The 22270-nt window shown below is 49.5% G+C and overlaps 1 protein-coding gene across 1 annotated transcript in view; it reads left to right on the top strand.

Moving 5' to 3' along the window:
- Window positions 1-22270, top strand: part of CACNA1B (calcium voltage-gated channel subunit alpha1 B) — a 167025-nt gene that overhangs the window by 5139 nt on the left and 139616 nt on the right. The window lies entirely within an intron of this gene.

Raw genomic sequence — 22270 nt, 5'->3', positions numbered from 1 at the left:
CAGTGGTATCCCACCTTTGCCTAAGGCACAGGGGATGGTAGGACAAGGCTGACCAATTGTGTGCTTGTGTGTTGAGCATCATGGGGATGACTGAGGTCCCGTGGTTTGTTTTTTTAAATAATTTTATTGGGGGCTCTTACAGCTCTTCTATGGCCCGAGTTTTTGCCATGTTGAGCATCACTGACTGCACTTGCCATGTTGACCATCATAGGGTGACTGTGTTCTTGCCATGTTGAGCATCATAGGGGGGACTGACAGTGTTCTTGCCATGTTGAGTGTCATGGGGGAACTGTGTTCTTGCCGTGTTGACCATCATAGGGGGACTGACTGTGTTCTTGCTGTATTGAGCGTCATGGGGGGGGGGGACTGACTGTGTTCTTGCCGTGTTGAGTGTCATGGGGGAACTGTGTCCTTGCCGTGTTGAGTGTCATGGGGGACTGACTGCACCGGTCATATTCAGAATCACTAGCTGTTTACATCTCCTTCTTGCCTCGGACTCAATTCCTCTGAGCTCAAGATCGCTGTCTTATTTTTCAGAGTGTCCCCATTGCCCAGAGGGGTGGCCCTGGGCAGGGTCCAGAGCGCCTGCTGGACAGGGAGCTACAGGAGCTGAAACGGGTCTTGTTTGGTGCTGCATAGTCACCTGGAGGCTGGGTGGGTGGCAGGACCCTGACTATCCTGCTGCTGCCCACCGTGCCCAGCATGGGGGTTGTGGGGGCAGGAGAGGGTACCCACAGCAGCTCCTAGTCAGGACACCTGGGATTTCTGGGTCCTGGGTCCTTCTGAAGGGGTTCCTTGGGCATCCCTCTCTCTCCCTGGGGCTGGCTGACTGCGCTCCAGGGCAGAGGCGAGGCTGGCACTCCCTTGCTCACCTTCCCAAGAGCCCCACTGAGAGGAGCCTCCTGGCGAGGGGCCCCAGAGCTCCTGGAACTGTCCCTGAGCCCTTGCTGGGCCCCTGATTTTCCTCAGCCTCTCTCCCTCCCCTCCCCCAGGATCCCTGGCAGCCTGGTGGGTGAAGCATTGGGCTGCTGACCGCAAGGTCAGCACAGAGGAGGCTGCCCGCTCCTGTCAACACTGACAGTCTGAAACCCCAAAGGGGCAGTTCTGCCCGGCTGCAGTGTAGCTCAGCTGGAAAGCAGGCTAATGGTGTTGGGGGTTTGGTGTGGTTTGGGCCCCAATCTCTTTCTCTCTGTTTCTGTCTCTGCCTGTCCACTGCACACTTTCTGGTGCTCGGTCTCTCCCCTCCCCCGCGCTGTCCCTTCGCTTCATATCAGCGTCCCTGGCTTGCCTCTGATTTTCAGGCTTGCTCTCTGTCTCTTTCCTTCTGGAACCCTCCAGTTTACCATCTCTCCCTTCTCCTGTGTCTCTTCTTCCCTCTCCCGCCTGGCTCTTTCTGTTCTTAGAGTCAGGGAGTGTGTGTGCAGACGCCTGCTGCCAGGTGGGGAGTTGGTGTGGGTCCCCAGAGCCCTCCCTCTCTGCCCCTCACCCTGGCGGGGCTGTTTGGGAAGGGACTCCCTAGGCGTGGGAGATGTCTATGCCTTGGTAGGAGTGCAGGCCCAAGTCACAGGGGAGCCTTGCTGTTGCTCCACCTTGGGGCACACGGGGCCTGTGCACCTGTGTGTGCGTGCAGGTGTGCATGTGTGGGTGCTAGTGCACTGCATGCAGGGGGGGCATGCAGGGCCTAGTCTTGGGGTGAGTGAGTGAGCAGGGCCCTAGCAAGGACCCTTGCCCCTGAGCCAAGTCTGCTCAGAGCAGCTCTGCGTTGCTTCTCGTTAATTTGTTGTTTGAATTAGGCTGCCTTTAATTGGGTGGGGAGGGGTGTGGCTGGCGAGGTGCTGGCTCCTTGTCACTATGCTAGGACTTGATGCAGGCGGGCAGGGCGAGGCTGGCCGGCCCCCTCCGCTGTACTGTCAGGCAAGTGGAGGGGCCCAGGAAGCATGGAGGGGCTGAGTGCTGCCTGCTTCTCTTTGCCTCTGGGCTTGGGTGGACTCGAGGGGCATTTGATCACTTGCACCCACCTTAGGGAGTGGGCTGGCCGAGTCTGGCTCAGATGGGTGCCAGACAGGGTTGCAGCTGGAGAGATGGGTGTGGGGTTGGGCTGGGTCTCAGGGAGGTGGACTTGGGAACTGGAGCCTTGGGGCCCGGGAGTCTGGCCCCCCAGACTGCCGTGTGGAGACCACCTCTGCCCAGCACCCCCAGGAAAGCCTTCTTTTGGGGGTCCATTGACTCGGGGGGTGGCAGAGACAGGGCCACTGAGCCAGGATTCCCTCAGGCCCCCATTGAGGGGCCTCCCGGCCTCTGGTGGCAGAGACTTGAGTCCCAGCTTGGGCAGGTGGTTTCCAGGGCACATTTCCAACTGCAGCTTCTTGTTTCTCTCTGATTTCAACTGGGATTTCTCCAGGACATGTAATTAGAGCCAGCGCACAGCCTCCCCTCCCCCTCCCCCACTTCCCACAAGGCTTGGGCCTCTAGTGGCTGCTGGGAAGCGGGGAGGGAGGGATGCCTGGCCACCAGGAGCCAGAGGTTAGGCTCAATCCTCGTCGTGGGGTGCTAGTCATGACCCCCCAGGGTGGGCAGTAGCCACATGGTGACTTGGCATTGGCAGGTGCTGGGTTTTGGGAGGGTGTAACAACAGGCCTTGCTGAGTGAGTGGAGTCTAAGCTGAGAGCCAGGACAGGTGGACACTGTGGATGTCCAGCACCAGGTGAGGTGGGTGACCAGGACACAAGTGACCACCCATCGCATCTGAATTTGGAATGACTGGTGTAGGAACCCTGGTGGTGTAGTGGTTCCACTCCGGGCTGCGATCTGCATGGAAGGCAGTTTGAAACCACCCGCAGCTCCGGGGGTGGGGTGGGGGGGACGGGTGCTGTGAGTCCATGGGGAGCTGACCCACAGGGGGCGTCATGAGTCTCACTGACTGACCCACAGAGGGCTCCGTGAGGCTGTGAGCTCTGAGTGAATTGTGTGAAGCTGGGCCTATGTCTGCGCCGAGCTGTGTTGACCTTGCCTGTGAGGGGTGCTGGAGCAGTGTCCTAGTGGGGGACTTCCACCGTGAGCTGCAGCCCTAACTTCTCCTCCTCCTTGCCTGCCCCATGGCCTGTGGTGTCTGCCAGGCTGGGGTGGAGGGGTCTGTGAGACTTGGCCAGGTTAGGGCTTTCAGGGGATCTCCCTGAAATGCCCAGTCAGTTTGTCTCTCCAGTTGGAGGTGTGGACGAGGACGCCCCTCCCTCCCTCCGCCCGCGCCCCTCCTGCCATGGCTGGACCAGCGGGAAGCGGCTGAGCTGTGGATGGAGGCCCCCCCATCTGGGGTCTGAGGTTTGGTCTCTGAATGGTCCTGGCATTGCCCTGGGGTCAGCGGTGTCTCAGAGGAGGGGCTGGACCCCTGTGCATGTCTACTGTGACCACCTGGTAGAGCTGAGCTCCTGGTACCTGTGTGGCCCCGGGCCCCAAGGGAGGGCTAGCTAGGGTGGACTCTGAGCTTTCCCTGCACTTACAAGGACCCATGGTGGGCCTGTGACCCTGCGCCCCAGACCCCTGTCTCTCCTTGTCCAAAAGCAGCCAGAGTCCAGCCCCTCCTCGGCCCTGGGCCACACACTGCCTCCATTCCCACACAAGAGGGTGCAGTAGCCAGGTGGGCCCTGCTGGGAGTACCCGGGTTAGGGGCCCTGAGCTCAGGTCCTGACTGTTGGACCTTAGAGAAAGTCCATGTCTTGCCCTGCTGGAAGCTGACCCTGAAGGCCCCACCCACACGCCCAGGCTTTGGACTTTACCTACCTTTACCTGTTGTTTACTGCCCACCAGGTGCCCTCTGGGGCCTCACATCTTCATGTGTCCTGTGGGTCTCTGACCCCTCCTTTGGCCACCCCAGAATGCTGCTGAGGGCTCTAGGACCTGCTGCCCAGGGGTCAGGAATCTGGCTACATGATGGGCTGCAATTGGCGAAGCAGCAGCTGACTATTGAGCAGGGCTGGGGTCCAGGTCATGAGTGCTCACAAGTAGGGACTGGGACTGCAGGTCGGGCTGCCTTGGGGCCTTGTGGGCTCTGGTTCCTGCTGTGGTGTCCCTGTGGGCTGGGCACAAGGAGGCCCTTGCACTTTATGGGAGTCAGCTGGGGGCCCTTGGAGGTGTCCAGTGGGATTCTGACCAAGGGGGTCACCTCCTGCAAGGGGTAGCTGACCTGTCTCTGAGCCTGCCCCCCATCCTGGCCTGGGTGACCCTGTTGGTCCAGTGGTTGAAGGGTCACCAGGTGGGTAAGGGGTCACCAGTCCACTACCCTCAGCCCTGAACCCAAATGGGCAGCGGACAGTGAGGGGAGCAGTCCAGCAGAGGCAATGGGTGCCTCAGGGCCGTTGGGGGTCTGCAAACAGGGGGTGTAGGACTCAGCAACTGGCCTCCTCCCCCCAGTTCACACTGGAGCCCAGAACTGTAAATTCAAATGACTGCTAATGGCTTCTCACATTCCTGTCTGAGCCAACACTGTGTGTGTGTGTGTGTGTGTGTGTGTGTGTGTGTGTGTGTGTGTGAGAGAGAGAGAGAGAGAGAGAGAGAGAGAGATGGCAGGGCAGATCTGCAGGTCTTGGGGACTGGGAAAAGAGCTGGGTTCAGCTAGGTCTCTCCTATAGTGCCCCACCCCACCCCACTGTCTCTGCAGAGGGGAGAGGCTGCCAAAGTGGACAGGGCAGGAGCACCCTCTCTAATCCTTTTTCAGCTCCGCTCTGCAGTCAGACATGGGTCCCATGAACACAGGTTCCAGCCCCCAGACTCAGCTGCATAGGCCTTTCCCATGTGTTCTCCCACCTCTGCCCAGCCTCCCCTCCCCGCCCTTCAGCCCAGGAACCTCACCAGACCCTCCCCATGGTCTGGCCCCACCCCTTCCTCTCGCTTTCTACTCCGTTGCACCCAGTTCCCAGCGTAGCTGCTGCTGATGAAAATGAGATGGGATGTGACCCCAGCTCAGGGGTGAGGGGTGGGGTGCTCAGGCTGTGGCCCAGAGACTCTCATATCGGACAGACCCCCAGGCTGCTTGCCCTTGCTGGGCTCACGGATCTTCACACAATGTTGATGTGGTTATCACCGCCCCCCTTTCTTCTGACTGTGGAGCCTTCCCCACTGCACTCCAGCAGCAGAGCAAGATGGCCCTGGCCTGGGGGCAAGGACTCCATTAGGCACTGCCCAGGGAGGGAAACTTGAGGGACCCTCCAGCACAGCCCATTCACTCTGTCCAGTCCCTTGTAGCCTCGTTCTGGGAGTTTGACTTGGGACAAGTAGTGGCCTGCTTCCTTGTGGGGACCACTGGTCCCTGCAGCCAGCAGAGCATAGAGGCCGGGAATGAAGGGCAGGCAGCGCCAGTTTCCATGGGAGCAGCCAGTGCCAAGGGCTCCCAGAGAAGCGCCAGGCCCAGTGACACACAGGGATAGGGCCCAGGGCAGACAGCCCTGCCTGCCGCCCCTGTGTGCGCTGCACTGCTTCCCCCACACCCCTGCCCACCCCTGCTCCTCTGGTGCTTCCTGGGATTGCCGCCTGGGAGTCTGGGGGTGGGCGATGCAGAATCCACATTCTTTACCAGAGCTGGCAGATTAAGAAAAATGGGCAGCAGGAGAGCTTGAGACGTCAGAGGTAAGAACAAATGCTTGGCAAGCCTCCCTGCAGACAGCAGGGAAGACAAGTTATTTATTCTGACCCTCCTTCCCAAAGGAAACAGGAAATGCAACAGGAGACAACTGAGCTGGGAGGGTCTCTGCATCCAGGAGCCCAGGAGAAGGGCAAGAAACCCCTTCTGTCTGCCCCCGCCGCCCAGCCACCTGGGCACCAGCTCCTGTGAAGAAGGAAGTGGCCCTTGAGAAGGAGCCCATTTCCCCAACTGCCGCCCCCATCTGGGTCTCTCTCAGACGCCTTCAGTTGTGGCAGTGACTGAGACCACCAAACAGAAACAAGTGGAAGAGAGAAGGGTCTCCAAAGGCTCACCACAGGTACCCATGAAACCGAAGAGCAAGAAGCCCCCAAGGACAGAGGCCCACAAACCCAGCTAGCACAATGGAAGACGTAAACTACTGCTGATCAGTGCTTCCCATCTCCCGTTGTGCAGTGGATTCAGACTCTGAGACAGACAGACCGACCTAGAATAGGAGGGATGTTCCATAGGTTTTACTACGCTGTAAAGCTTTACAAAGGCAGACTGCCTCATCTTTCTCTCTCAGAGCTGATGCTGGGTTTGAACTGTCAGCCTTTTGGTCAGCAGCCCATTGCTTAACCCACTGTGCCACCAGTTCCCTTTACCAGTAATTATAGTGAACACAAATGGATTAAATGCTCCAATCTAAAGACAGCAGGTGGTAGAGAGGATTTTAAAACCACCCCCATTACCACCACAACCACAACAAAATCTAACTGTATGCTCTTGAGAGACCCGTCCTAATCCCAAGGTGACAAATGAGCTTGAAGTGAAAGGATGGAAAAGAGCATCCCATGCAAATAAGAGTAGACAGGCCTTTTAGAAGAAATGAAGATGGACAGCATGCAGTGATAAAAAGATCAATCCATTACGAAGAATTGAACATCATAAATACATCTGCACCCAACCCCAAGGCACCTACATCTGTAGCCCAACACCGATAGACTTGAAGGGAAGAATAAATAGTGCCACAACTGGAGAGATTTGGCGCACTGCTTTCAACTGTGGACACAGCTGCTGGGAACAAGATGAACAGGGAAACGGGATTTGAGTAACCATAGCCCAACTAGGCCTAGCAACATATCCAGAGTCATCAGCGAGACTGCACCTTATGCACATGGCTCATTAGTCAGGATAGATCCCATGCTATGTCACAAACGAGTGAGTCTTGGAAAAATTGTACAGATTGAAACCATACAGTGTACTTTCTGTGACCACAATGAAGTAAAGCTGAAAATCAATAACAGAAGGGCAGCAGGGGGACCGACACAAAGACACGCTGGAAAATGTGCAAACCCACTACTGTCGAGTCTATTCCAATTCATAGCAACCCTAAAAGATAGAGTAGAGCTGCCCTCTGGCGTTTACAATCCTTCACCTCTTTACAGAAGTGGACAGCCACACCGTTTTCCTGGGGAGCAGGTGATAGGTTTGGACCACTGCCTATTGGTTAACAGCCGAGCCTGTAACTCCACCATTGAACTATGAACGGGTCAAGGACGAAATCAAAGGAGAAATCACAAATTTCCTAGAGCCCAATGAAAATGAAAGCACAGGATGCTAAAACGTCAGGGATGTGGTGATAGCGGTCCTCAGAGGGAGCACCGAGAGAAGAGCCATCACCGAGTAGCCGCGTAAAGCAGCTGCAGCAACTAGACAGAGACGAACAAACAAAGACTAGCCCGACCACAAGGAAGGAAATAGCAAAGATTGGAGCGTACATTTAAAAATAAACTGAAAACAGTAAAACAAGAATCAGTCAAACCAAAAGTTGGTTCTTTGAAAAGTTCAATAAAATCGACAAACTTGTAGCTAGCCTGACAAGGGGAAAAGATACAAATAACCACCATGAGAAGTGACGGGGGCATTTCTAAAGATCTGATAGAAATCAAGAGAATAGTGACAGAATGTGAGGGACAGCTGCCTGGCAACACAGTGGATGCCTACATGAAACGGGCCAAATCCAAGAAGCAGACCAGTTGTCCAAATGAACTTCTGAGGAAGTAGAAACTCTCAGCAGACCCAGGGCAAGGGAAGAGTTAAAGCAGGATCAACCGGCTTTCAGTGAGAAATTGCACTTGGCCCACCTCTCTCATGTGGGGATCAAACAGAAATCAGTTAGGTTTGTACACATCAGTAATTAGAAACTTAAAAGGGAAGTTAGAGAATCACGTTTATTTGCAATAGCCCATTTAAGAGAACAAAATACCTCAGGATAAATAAAGCCAGTGACACGAAGCCCTTACACATGAAAACACCGCTGAAAGAAATTAAAGAGGAGATATGTAAATGGAAATATGTTCTATGTTTATGGATTGGCAGAGTTAATATTGTTGAAATGTCGATACAATCCTAAGCAATCTATAGATCCAGTGCAATGCAAATCAGAACTCCAAGAGCTCTTTTTACAGAAATAGAAAAGCCGACCCTGCATTTTAGATCGACCAGCAAGAGGTGTGCGACAGACAGACAAGTGGAATGAAGAACAAGGGAGGCTTCAGACTCTGCAGCTTTGGCACTGCAGACGCATAGATGGCTCCTCCTTCCTCATTACTGTTAGGTCCGCCTCACTTTGAAACAACTGGCGACCAATTCCTCAGGCTAACTACGAATCTATGCGTCCACTCCCTTACACGGTCCTCTTGGAGACTAGGAGAGGGTCCAGTTCACTCCTCAGGGCTGACGTACTATGCAGTTCCAGGAACCGTAACAGCCTGGTACTAGCAGGACAACAGACACACAGGCCAGTGCAGCAGGACTGAGAGTCCAGCAACACACCCACACGCCTATGGTCCATTGATTTTTGACGAGGGTGCTAGGTCCATATGATGGGGGAAGAAGACTCTCCGATAAATGACGCTGGGAAAGTGGATTTCCATGTGCAGAAAAGTGGACTCGGATCTATGCCTTACACCACCCACAGAAGCAACTTCTAAATGGATTAATATGCAAACTCTTAACAATGAGTGACCTGCTATAATTTCAAGAGCACAAACAGCAAAAGACAAATATATTTAAAAACTCCACTAAACTCACTGCCGATTCTGGCTCATACTGACCAAAGGCCAGGGCAGAACTGTACTGCAGGGGTTCTCAGACTATAACTCTTTGTGGGAGTAGAAAGCCACATTGTCTCCCATGGAGCAGCTGGTGGTTTTGAACTGCTGACCTTGCAGTTAGCAGACCAACCAGCGTCTGACCACTATGCCACCAGGGCTCCTCCAAATATGGGACCTCATACAAATGAAAAAAATATGTTTGCCAAAAAATTTTACCAAAATGTATGGATTGTGATAAGAGTTGCACAAGCCCCCAATAAAATGATTAAAAAAAATTTTTTTTGCCAAAAAAGAGAAAAGATAGGAGAATATCTTCCGTAACCATTTATCTGACCAGGAATCTAATAGCCATCAAATATCTAAAACTTTGACAAATTGATAACAAAAAGACAATCCCATCTGAGATCAAGAACAAAACCAGAAGGGAGCAAATGCTGGCGAGGATGTAGGGGACCTGGAACACTCCCCCACTGTTGATGGGAATTTTGCCAAATGGTCCAGCTGCTGTGGAAAGCAGTGGACAAGTCCAGAGAAGGCGGAGACTGAAGTTCCCATAAATCAAAAACTTCATGGCTTTTGAGTCTATTCTGACTCAGCGACCCTCTAGGACACAGCAGCCCCTTTTGGTTTCCAAGGCTATACACCTTCACGGAGCCGAGAGCCTCACCTTTCTCCTGCAAAGCAGCTGGTGACTTCAAACTGCTGGATATCTGGTTCTCAGGCCAGTGGGCAACCAACCTGTGACGCAGCAGTTCCACTCCCCCGTCGATACTCAAAAGGCTCGAGAGTGATCCTCAGATTTACATGCAGACCGCTGTTCAGTGTAGCAGTCTACAGCCGCTGCCAGGTAGAAACAGATGCATGCCTATCAACAGAGGGGCGGATGGACGGAATGTGGTACATGCACAAGGGAATCCGATTTAGCCAGGAGGAGGAACGAGCGCCTGCTGCAGGCTGCAATGCGGTGAGCATGTAAGACGTACTGAGTGAGATCCGCCCATTAGAAAAGGGCAAATCAAGTCTGGCCTCCAATAAAAGGCAAGAAGAGGCAAATGTATAGAGACCAAATGTCATTAATGATTACCAGGTGTGCGCTTAACAGTGCAAGCCAGTTATTGTAATCACTCTCCTTAAATTATATCCCTGTGAAAAGTCGAACTGGGAAACATTGTGTGACAGATGTATTTATAACATGTACACTGTAGGTGCTAAGGTCGCTTACGTACAACCAAAACCTCTTGGATTTGGTGTCTTGGTTTGCAGGGTTAGGGTCGTGGTCTCCTGGGTGTTTGGCGGTTCTGTTTTATCAGCTGCCCTCAAGGAACAAAAATTATATCCAGTAGGAACCTAGTTCCTGGCTGAGTCTCCCCTGGGCTCCCACGTAAGTATTGTTAAGCGTTTTATCCCCATGGGAGGTTCTTCTCCCCATTTTCCTACCAGCAGAAATGAAATTGCCTTCTGAGAGACACACTCCCTGCTCCCCCCCCCCCCCACTCGCTTCCCCCCGGGCCTGACTTGAATTTCCAGTAAGATTTCCTTACCATTTTGGGGGAGTGTCTGTTGGACTGGAGTGACCTAGCAGCATTTTGAATGGCAGAAAATGTTCTTCTCCCTCTTCCCACATCTTGAAAACGGATTCTAACTGAGGTGAGGTCTCCTCCATTGAAGTGGTTTTAAGATGTGGGTTTAGAAGGCGTGATACATGTTTCATGGACGCTAGACAGCTTCACTACCTTGTTGCCAGGGAGCAGTGGCCTGCCTTCATCTTGGTATTTGTAGGCTTGAACTCATATGATATTTGACATTTCAAGAATATTCTGGAATGATATCTTTTGGGATTGTTGTCTGTGGCAACAGCCCATTCTCTTCTAAGTCAAATGGAACTCCATGGTATGAATGGAGCACAGGCTTTTTTTTAACCCTTGATGGTTGTTTCCCAGTTTTGAAATGTGATGAAGACAGCTGCCAGATACATTTGTGTGCAGGTTTGTGTATGCACCTAAGTTTCTATTTCTCTGGGGAAAATGCCCAAGCGTACAATTATTGGGGCACATTATAGTTACACATTCAGTTTTCAAAGAACTTGCCAGACTGTTTTCCAGGGCGGCGGTACCATTTTACATACCCACTAGCAATACATGAGTGATCTAGTTCCTCTGAACATCATTGATAACTCTTGTTGTTTTTATTTTTTGAGTGATTGTCAATGGGATCGCTTTATAATTTTTCTCTGCATGGCCATTCGTAGTCCATAGATGGACAACAATAGACTTTTCTGTGCTTATTTTGTGTCATGCTGTCTTGCTAAATTCGTGTGTTAGCTTTTGAAGTGTTTGTGTTTATAGGTTCTTTGGGATATTCGACATAGACAATCATGCCATCTGCAGTATTATTTCTACCTTTCTGTCTGTATGTCCTTAAATTATTTCTTGCCTTCTTTTGCTGATTAGAACCGCCAGTGTCAAACGAGAGTGGAGCTCCTGGGCCCTCTCTCTGCGTTCCCCGGTAATGGGTGGGGGCCAGAGGGGGCATTGTCTGTCACCATTGAGTATAGTGTGGGCCAGACGTTTGTAGATGTTTATTTTAGTTGTAGATTTTTAAAATCACGTGAAGGTGGTTCTTCTCTATGCCTGTTTTTCTGAATTTTCCTCATGAATATGTGTTGGATTTTGTTAGAGGCTTTTTTCAGCCTTGATCCAATCCCATGATTTTACTTCTTTCATCTCAATATGGTGAGTGGCTTTGATCGATGACTGATTGTTGAACCAGCAGTGCATTCATTTCTGGAAAGACCCCGTCGCAGTGCTGGTATGCAACCCTTTGTGCATGTCGCTGCTGTGTGATAGATCGTGTTCAGAGTTTTGTGTCTCATGTTCACAAGGGCTATTGGTCTTTTGTGCCCATTTTTTGGGTGCGTTGTCTCATTCCATACCATCCTGTCTGGTTTCTGGTTTGTTTCAGGGCACTAGGATCTCAGGAAGTGAATTGGGAAGTGTAAAAAGGGCACCAGTCCTTTAGATATCGGACTGGAACTAGTTGGGCCTGGACACTTCTTTTTTTTGGAGTTTTAAAAAAAATGTTTCCATTTAGTGTCTTCAGTAGTTTTAGGGAAAGCTGTAGTCGTTAGCATGTTTGAGAAAGTGGTCTGTCTAAATGGTCAGATTTGTTCTTGGGATTCTTGGAGTTTCCTTTTGATGTTGGCACATTCTTCAGTGATACCCTCTGTTTCTATCCTCATATTGGCAATTGGTTCTCTGTTACCTCTGTCAGTCTTTCTAGAGAGTTGTCAAGTTTGATTGCTTTTAAAGAGGCAGCTATTTGTTTCAATGAATTTCAGTATTCTTTGTTGTATTTAATTTTCATCGATTTCTGTCTCGATCACTTTTTCCATTCTGTTTGCATTTACCTTGCTCTTCCTTTTCTCAGTTATTGTGGGAGCTCAGATGACAGATCTGAAACATTTCCTCTTTAATAATTTATTCACGTAGTGCTATACATTTGCCTCTTAACACGGCTTTCACTGTGTCTTACAAATTTTACTAATATGTTAATTGTTTAAAAACTTTCCTTGAGACGTCCTCTCAGATCAGTTGATTATTTACAAGAGTGTTGATTAGTTTTCAAATGTCTGGAGGGTTTCCTGGTATCTTTCTTGAACGGATTTCTACTGTGATTCCATTGTGCTCATGGGACACACTCTACATGAGTTGAGATCTTGTCAATCTGTTGAGTTTGTGCTCAGATGTCATCTGTCTTGGAATACGTTACGGGGCATCTGGGGAGAATGTGTGCCCTTATGTTGTTGGGTGAAAGGTTCTGTAAATACGGATTAGAACTTTTGGGTTCATGATATTACTGGATTCTTCCTTATCCTTGCTGATTTTCTATCCTCTTATTACATCAATTACTACTGTGATTATGGATTTGTCTCTCTTCAGGCGCTCTGTGTTTGGGACATGTATTTTGGAGCTCTGTTGTTTGATCCATGCATGTTGAGGTTTGCTTTGATTTTGATAGATTGACTCCTTCATCACTATGTAAGTCCCTCTGTGAGCCTGGGCATTTCCTGTGCTCCAGATTCTACTCTATTAGGTATTAATATAGTCACTCCTGTTTTTCTTCGATTACTATTTGCATGACACACTCCCCCACCCTTTATTTTCCCTACCCATGTCATCTTAATTCTAATCGAGTTTCTTGTGTGCAGCATATTTTAAAATACACTTTGCCAATTCTGCCTTTTGTTTGCTGTTCCAACTCACAGTGTCTCCATCCGTGTACAACAGAATGAGACACTTTCGGGTATTGCGCCTCCTCGTCCTGGTTGTTACGTTTGAGCCATGGTTGCAGCCGCTGCGCTAATCCAACTTGTTGAGGGACTTCTCTTATTTTAACAGCCATCGACATTGCCAAGAGAGATGCCCTTTTCCAGGGCCTAGTCTGCTGAGTCGTCTATTTGCATAGTTTATATTAGCTTAATAGAACTAATTGGTATGGTAGGGATTAAATATTAATATTTTTGCTTTGTTCTGTTTTTCATTTTTCTCACTTCCTTTTCCTTTCATTTCTGTGGATTTCCTGCATGTTTTCTAGAATTGTGTCTTGATTCTGTGTAATGGTTCAGGTATATCTCTTTGAATGCTTGTTCTTTGCAGCAGTGACTCTAGCTATTGCGGGGGTCATCATTTTACTAATTCAAGTGAAGTATTGAAGCTGTGCCTCTCTTCCATTTAATTGTCATGTGATTGTTCTCAACATTTCCTCTGCATACATTTAGAACCGTACGTTTTAATTGTTAGAATTTTTGCTTTCAACCACCAAACAGTTTAGAAAATGCAAGAGGAAAGGGAAAGCCTCTTGTATTTCTTCATTGTTTTCTATTTCCATTGTTCTTTCTTCCTCCCTGATAGTCATGGATTTCTCCTGTGTCGCTTCCTTTCTGTTTGAAGAGCCTGCTGTGACCATTCTTTTAGGGCAGGTCTGCTGGTGCCATGACCTTGTCATGCTTCTTCCTCGAGATGTCTAGGTGTCTCCTTCAGCAATGAACGGTGTTTTCATTGCGTGTGGTTTCCTGGGTTGGCAGTTCTGTTATTTCAGGGCCTGACACTATTGTGCCACTTCCTCTGGCTCCATGATTTGTGATAAGACACCTGTCACCTGAAGTGCTTCCCTAGCAGGTAAGATTTCATGTGTCTCTGGCTGCTTTCCAGATTTGTCCTTTGTCAGTTTCACTGAGTATGATTATGGTGTGTCTTGTGGATTTCTTTGGGTTTATCCAGTTCGGGGTTTACTCAGCTCCTGGAGCAGTAGGTTTATGTCTTTTGCCAAATTTGGAAAGCGCTCAGCCAAAACTGGTTTTCAGGGTGTTTTCTCAGCCCCACTCTCTCTCTCCTTTCCTCCTGGTCTCTGGTGGTGTGAATGCCAGAACTTTTGTGGCAGTCCCACAGGTGGGCAGTCCCAAGGCCTTTCTGTCTTTACCCTGCTCTTGCTCTGCATCTTCTGACTGGGTGAAAAAAATGTCTCCATTATACTGTTGATCTCGCGCTCCTAGGTTTGTATTTTGGTTATTGTTTTTCAATTATAGACGATCATTTGGTTCTTCCTTAAAGCATGTATTTCCCCACATGTTTCAAGCATGTTTATATAATCGCCCATGTAAGCACTTTGATCTCCGATGCGTCACAGCCTTTGTCATCTGTCGAATGTGTCTGCCATCTCAGTCTTGGCATCTATTGATGGCATGAGGCCTTTCCAGGTAGTTGTGTGATGAGTGATTTTATTTCCTTTACAACCTGAGCATTTGTGTGTTGTTTTCCGAGGCTCTGCATCTGATTAAGGCCTTCTGCTGTGGTTTTCCAGCTGGCTGTCTCTGACCTTGCTCCTTCAAGGGAAGGGAAGGTGTGCTGCCCAGTTTGGCAGATGGAGTGAAATTCAGATTCTCCTTTGTTCTCTGCTGCAATTACTGGGTCAAGGTACTCCCCTCATTTTACAGACTGAGGCCCAGTGTCTTTCATGGCGTTGGACTCAGGATTCAGTGACGTCTTACCGTGTTGTTCATGTGCCATCAAGTTCACCTGGGCAGTTACATGTGCAGCGCTGGGCGTAGGACCCCCACAAGGTGTATGAACCGTAGAATGTTGCCCCACCCCAAGGAGGCACCTATTGCCATTAGCAGCCCCTCTGGCCTTGGGCCACCACTTGGCTACTCTCCACCATTGTCTGGCCTTGTCTGGGCATCTCGTCCAGAAAGAATCATAACTGAGTGACCTTTTGTGCCAGCTTCTTCCTCTCAGTCCCCGCATGTGCAGCATGCTCCTGCTCTGGGCTTTGCTTTCTTTGCAGGAGCCACACCACCCCCTCTGGGCCCTGAGGGGGGTCTGAGTTACGTGGCACAAGCTGAGGGGTTTTGTAACTGCACGTTTGTATCTCCCTTTACTGCAGTGGCTGGGGCATCTAAGTGTTGCCTCTTGGTGTCCAGGTGGGACCCATCAGCTGACCCCCCACCATTCTGGATCTGTTCCTTCTGGCCCCAACTCCTCCCCCATTGATTGCTGCCTTTTTGCAGCTCTTGTGACGTCCTCAGGGCCCGGCTTGTTCTCTTCTGTGCCCACTGCTGATGGTCTGCAGGACACTCACATCCAAGTGGGCAGGGGCTTCAGAAAGCTCGTGGAAAGTCTGTGGTCTCTTCACTGCTTTTTCTCACACACTTTGTGAATCCCCCTCCTGTCACGGAGTTGTGTCTGCTCACGAGTTGTAGGTTGTAGCATGTCTACTTCCAAAGGACCCTCTCTGAGCATATCCTCAGGCCCAGGGGCTGGAGCTAAGCAGCAGGAGTCTCCTTCCACCCTGTGCCCTTCCCAAGGACGTATGCCGATGCCCAGCCCTCAGGCCAGATCAGGCGCCCCGGGGACGTGGAGCACTCGTGTGGTAGGTGCTGGTCCCCTGTTTCTTTGTTGGTAATAGAACGTTTAAAAAAGTGCCTCCACAGGATTGTCTTTTGCCTCTCCTACCTCGGTGGAGAATAAAATCATTTTATTTTTCTCACTTAAAAATTCTTATAACTGCAAAGAACAAGCAAGTGACCCCAGCCGCCCCTCGACCCTGGACCGGGGTGTGGGGCTTCTGGGTAAAGTTGGCACACACACACAGACCTGGTGGGCCTCTGCTCGCGTCCTCGAGCCCGCTGGGCTGCACAGGCAACTGTGGGGCCTGAAGATGACCCTGCTGCCGGGGGAGCACAGTTCTGAGCCATTCGAGCAGCTGAGCGGGGTTCACTGCTGCTCCTGCCGGATGACAAGCCGGACATGGGGGCGTAGGGTGTGTTGCTAACAGTTGGTCCATTTGCAACTTGGGCATTCATGGAGAAAGCTGGGAGACGTCTGTGCTCAGGACCTTCTCCACACTGCTGATTGTTTCCTTGGGACAAACTTCTAGAAGTTGGGTGGCAATTTTATTTCTTCTATAAATTATGATACTGACTAACGCTTCCCTTTCCCACTTCGTTTCTGGGTGACAGTGGGTTAGGGGTTTCTGTGCACCTCAGGGCCTCCTGGGCTCTGACTCGGGAGTTTGGTAGGGCGTCACAGGTCTACGTCCCGCTGGTCTGTCTACCTGTGCCATTTGTCCCTTTCAGCATGCCCAGCCCCGTGGCAGGGATCACACTCACAGTGTTTACAGCTCCTCCACTTCTCACCCCAGACAGACACAGGTCACCTCCCGCCCCACGACTGAGACTCCTCTCCTGCCTCTGCCCATCGTGTGCAGCTGGGACTGCACAGTGCGTGTCTGCCGGGGACGGACTCCTGTTACTTAGCCGAATGTTCTCCAGACGCAGTGGCACCACTGCTGTCTCAGAACTTCGTTTCTCTCGGTAGCAAATGAGATGGGTTGTTACCGGGGCCACCACCGTGGATCCCGAGTTGGATATGGGACTGGGCAAAGTGACGTTCTCTTGTGCATAAGAGAACGGCCCTGTGAAGGCCAGCTTGGCTTACCCACTTGGGGACTCAGGGACCCGCGGACCCTGGTCGAGAGGTTCCCGCCTCTGGCTCTTGGGAGTCAAGGCGGTGCACGGATCCTGCTCACAGGGATTTGGTGGAGCTAAGTGATGCTTTCATGGCTCTGGAAGTGAGTAATTGACTTTACAATTTTTTTTGAGTCCTTTAGTCATGGCCTAAATTTCCAGGTAAATTCTGTGATCCTTTGTCAAAATCTAAACGTCCTTCCCGGGTGTGGGTTGCGTTGCATAGAGAATCTTTGCATCGGATTGTGGAGGACTGGGTGCAGGGTCACTTTTATACGGTCTTTCTTGCTGTGGTCTTACAACTCCCACCGAATGATTAGGTGGGACTATGCAAACAAGGTGCTGTGGGACACTTGCTAGTAATGCCAGGAGGAACACGGCGCCTTGGCGGGGAGTACTAAGAGGAGGAGTACTCGGTGTCGCCATCCCTCGTGCCTACAGCGAGCCATCCCAGAGATGGGAAGACCTCACCACCATCCATGTACAAGGCAGGGAGTGGAGTGTGTCCTTTGGACTTGGGATCCTTGGGCCAACATTTTAGACCCAGGAGACAGACAGACAGACAGACAGACAGAGAGCTGTAACACCAGGGAGGTGAGAGAAACAGCAAAGAAATGATGGCAGAGGCAGTAGCGGAGGAGACTGGCAGGAGACAGTGCTGTGAGCTTCCCAGCCCACAGGGCGAGAAGAGGAAGGCTTGCTGAAGGGAATGCGGTCCCTCCTGCAGAATCAGTGCAGGCACAGCTTTGTAGCGCTGGCCTGAGCAGGGCCGAGGCCAGGCTGGCCAAGGGTGAACACAGCTGGAAGCTGCTCTGATGAAAGAACTGCAGCCAGAGTCGTTCCTGATCCTGAGTTGCAACTTGCTGCTTCTCTAACAAACCTTATAATCCGAGTCTTGTCTGTGAGTCCAGTGTGGCCATTGCCATGAAGAATGAGTCCGATGGTGACGTAGAATGCAGTGGTGTCTAGGGGAGAGAAAGTAGTCTGACCGCTGCTTCACAGAATCAGTCCTGGGCTGAAGCCGGGGGCATTCAGTCTCCCTTGTGAAAGCAGAGGCCAGGGCACGCCGCCTAGCCCTGTCTACAAGAATCCAGTTAAAATAATGCTGTTTAACATTAGCCACCCAGGAACACAGTGTGTCTTAACCTTTAACCTGCAGTTCTCTAATTGTGGTTACCCATGTTTTCAGTCATCGCTGAGTGGCTTACACGTTGTGATGCTTGGGCGGGTGGTGTGGGCTCTTACTTCATTGTATTTTCTTATTAGTCGTGGTTGGTGCCACTACTGGCTTCTGCGCAGTGAAGAGCATGGTACGAATTCCAGTCTCTCGTGACAGCAGGATGGCAGCTAGCTTTTGATGTTTGTTAGTTTTTTCTATCAGCCCAAATTCTCAGCGTAGGTGTGATTACAGTTCCTACAGGTTGTGTTTCCATGCTTGCCCCCCCCCCCCCGCCTCTTTTTCGTTCCTTTAATTACTTAGCCTCGTTGCCCCGTGCTTCCCCGTTCCTGGTGGGAAGCTGCCGCATGGCACCCAAAGCCCAAAGGAACAAGGACAGGGCTCCTGACACACCTGAGTGCACCTGAGACAGTGAAGGGCTCCCTGGAGCCCAGATACGGGCCCCAAGCTGGGGCTTCTGGAGAGGGGGTGAGTGAGAGCTTACGCTACTGACCGGTCCCCAGGGCATGCTGCTAGTTCTGGGAGCCGCTCAGGTTCCGGGGCTTGACCAGGGTCAATAACAGTGTTTCCCAAAGTAGGCAGGGCCCCTGGGGGGCAGTCCAGATGCTTGCAGAGGACGGGCTTCAGTACAAAAGTGGTGAGTTGCAGGAGGGCATGCTTCCCGGGTCACTTTTTCTGAAAAGGGGCTGGAGGACAAATACATTTCTTTTTGTGTCAATTACATCTTCTGGATTCTGGAGGCCAGGACTCTCTGGAAACAACCTTAAATGAGACTCATGGGATCATTTGCATTTTTTCAGACTGTAAAGACAATCTTTCATGGTAACTCACAGGTTTTGACACTCCTGAGAGGAGATTTCTGCAAAGAAGAGATTATTCAGAAGCTAAACTCACTTACTGCCATCGATAATGATCAATACTGACTCACAGAGGCTCTACAAGACTGGGTTGACCGGCCCTGTGTTTCTGATACGGTAACTGGTCACAGGAGTGGAAAGCTTAATCCTTCTTCTGGTGGTTTTGAACTGTGGACCTGCGGACCATGGCCCCACTTGTTATCACCATAGCCCCGCGGCTCCTACTCGGAAGATCAGCATTCAGTGTGTTATAAAAGTTATAAATCCCAACACCTAGTTTTTTAAAAAGCTTTTAGGTTCAGGTTATGAAAATATGTTTAGCAATTTTTAACGATCCCTTTCAAAGAGACATTAAGGAATCCTTATTGCATGCTATGAATATATTTAAAACATTTATAAATTCAATATAATAAGACTCTAAAGTACCTCATGCTGTTGCTGGTAGCCCTTTAGTTAGTGCCACTGGCACATGGTTTTCACTGTGTGGGTTTACGCACAGACACACATAATCATTTCAAAACTTGTCTTTTTACGCACCCCCCCCCCCAACCCTGTTGTGGATAGTTTTACAGGTTGACATGTATAGGCTCATTTGATTTTAATGCTGGTTATATGTTTTTAGTTGCAGAATAAATACCATTGTGCACACCTGCCACGCAGCTGCTCATCACAAGATCAGTGGTTCAAACCCACCAGAAAGATGAGGCTTTCTATTCCTGGAAAGAAAGGCAGCCTCAAAAACCCACAAGGGCAGTTGTACGTAGACTATGAGTCAGCCCTCGGAGCGCGGCCCCGCCCTGTCCAGTCGGGATGTTCCGAGTAGGGATTGACTTGAAGGCAGCCAGGCCGGCTGAGTTTTGTGGTGAGCAGTGGGGTTGGTTCCGTTTTTCAGTATTACACGCAGTAAACTCTGCACTCATCTGAGACTAGGCCATGTGTCTCTGTATAAGATGGCTAGTCGGTGGTTAAAAGTGGTTCCTTGGAGAATTTGTTGTGAAATTTATTGAAACGAGCAAAATGCCCTCTCAGCCTTCCTGCGCTCAGGTTCAGGGCTTTCTCTCCCCAAGCTGAGGGTGCGGCCCTAGCTTAGACTCTGCTGATTTTTCTGATGAGCTGTTGGTGTTTTTCCTATTGACATGCAGGAATTCTGTATATCTCCTGGAGACCAATTCTTTGTCAGTTATAGACCTTGCAAGAAAGTTTTTTTTCTTTTCCTTTCCCCAGTTTTTTGTGATACAGTTTAAATTCTAAGGCACAATGTATCGATCCATTGCTTTATTGTTTGCACTTATGTGTCTTATTTAGAAATTCCTCCCGCTCACAGTCCTCACGCTAGTCTCCTGGCTTTTCTTCCACACTGACAGAGCCCTGGGTGGAGCCCTGGGTGGAGCATTGGGCTGCTAGCTTGCATGTCAGCAGTTCAAACCCAGTATACACTCTGTGGGAAGAAGATGAGGCTGTCTGCTTCTGTACATAGTTACAGGTTTGGAAATCCTAAGGAGCAGTGCCCTGTCCTGGAGGGTCACTCGATGGCAGTGGATGTGGTTTGTGGTACATGTGGACTGTGTCGGGGAACCGTGGCTCCCCAGCCTCATTCCCTGACTGCCACCTCATCATATCTCAGTTTCTTCTCTTTCCAGGCCTGATAATCTAGAGTATTCCCTGGAACAGCTTTACCACAAGCTTTTAAAACTAAACCGAGGACTCATCTCTCATTTTCTTCTTCAGAGTGATTTCAGCTATTTTTCGCCCCTGCCCTTCTGTATAGATTTACGGGTGGATCTCTCAGGTTCTGCCGACTCTGTGCAGGTGTGACTGAGACCCCATCGGTTTAGTAGATTACCTCGAGGAGGAAGGACATCAGCGTGATGTTCAATTGTTTCATATCCATTAGTGCCACTCGCCCCATCATTGTTCTCCTGCCCTTGTGTCCCTCCTGTCATCTCGGTGTGCTCATTTGTTGTTGGACTTTTTCTTGTTCAGATTTTGTTGCCTTTGTAAACAACATTTTTATAACAATGTCATTGACTTCTGACCTCTAGATCTGGGAGTTAATAAATTGATACTACATTTTTTTGACAGTTTGATTGACGTATAATTCACATACCATACAATTCAATGGTTTGAGTATATTTAAAAGAATTGTGCAAAGTCAATGCTATTTCACGTAGCTAAATTGTGGTTTCTACATTGAAATAGAAATCTTATAAAATGAATTATGGTTTATTCAAGCATCCCCGCCCCTTGGGTTGCTTTTGGTAATTTGTATCTCGGGGAGCACATTCATCTCATCCACATGGGAACATGGGTTGACATAAACCTGTAATTCTAAACACCTTTCTTGTTTGTCATGTGCCCTTTGTACTTCTGTCAGAGTTCCACGCGCACGTGTTTGCAAGTGTGTGTGCGTGTGGGAGTGCGCATGTGTGCGCACACTCGTGCCTGTTCTTGCCAAAGCCTTGCTCGTTTTATTGGCCTCTCAAGGAATTAGCTTTCTCCTGCTTCTCTATTTTTTATTTAAATAACTTCTACTCTTATTTCTATTGTTTCTGTTTTTCTGCCGTGTGGGCTTATTTTTCCTTTTTTTTAAAAAGGCTTATTGGGAATTTCAATGCTTTTCTTTTTTAATGAATTATTTTATTATTGTGAATTAGGTGGGTTACATTTCAGATCATCAACTCTGCACTGAGCACTTCAAATCAGTCATCAACTCCACTCAAGGTCCTGCCCCTCCCCCTCCCTGATTTCTCCCTACCTTGCTGTGGACCTCCATCCTCCCTTCAAGCTGTCAATGCCTGACACCCATGTAGCTGTCGCTTCATCTTTTTAAACTTAAACACTAAATTTTCTCCAAAGCTAAGTCTTGTCCAAAGCATCACTTTCCAGCTGCTGGACAGTCCCCACGGCACTTGCTTGGACACCCATGAGCTGCTGAGTGTGCGTTTCCGCCTTGTGCACACGCAGCTCCTCCGTGTGGCTTTACTGTCGGTGCTAATCTAACTGCAGAAGAAAAATAATGTGTGCTCGTCTTGAAATCTTCTGTCTTTTGTGACCAAAGATGTGCCAGTGTACTTCCAAAAATGGATATCCTCTATTTATAAGGAGCAGAGAGATTGGGCCATGTCATGGATCAAAATTATTAATTTTGTCTAATCTTCTACAGCCTTGTGAGATTTTGTTCTGTCTTTCTAATTCTGATAGTAATTTATTAGAATCTTTTATGTTAGAGAAATCTTCATACACACACATATATGTTATGAGTTGGGGTAAAAAAATCAATGCTTATCATATTTCTTGGTATAGTTTTCCTTTTAATTATATATTAGCCCTATTAATACTTTTTATCTTCAATTCTAGTTTGTCTTTAGTATTATTATAACAACTTTTTTTGTCTTTAGTATTTACTTATCCTTTATCCCCTTTATTTTCAACTTTTCTGTAAGATTTCATTGCAGGTGTGGCTCTTGTACCTGGCATACA

This window comes from Tenrec ecaudatus, chromosome 10 (assembly GCF_050624435.1).
Source record: "Tenrec ecaudatus isolate mTenEca1 chromosome 10, mTenEca1.hap1, whole genome shotgun sequence".
NCBI lineage: Eukaryota > Metazoa > Chordata > Mammalia > Afrosoricida > Tenrecidae > Tenrec > Tenrec ecaudatus.
The sequence above is the reverse complement of the archived record's forward strand: the minus strand, read 5'-3'. Positions and strand labels throughout refer to the sequence as shown.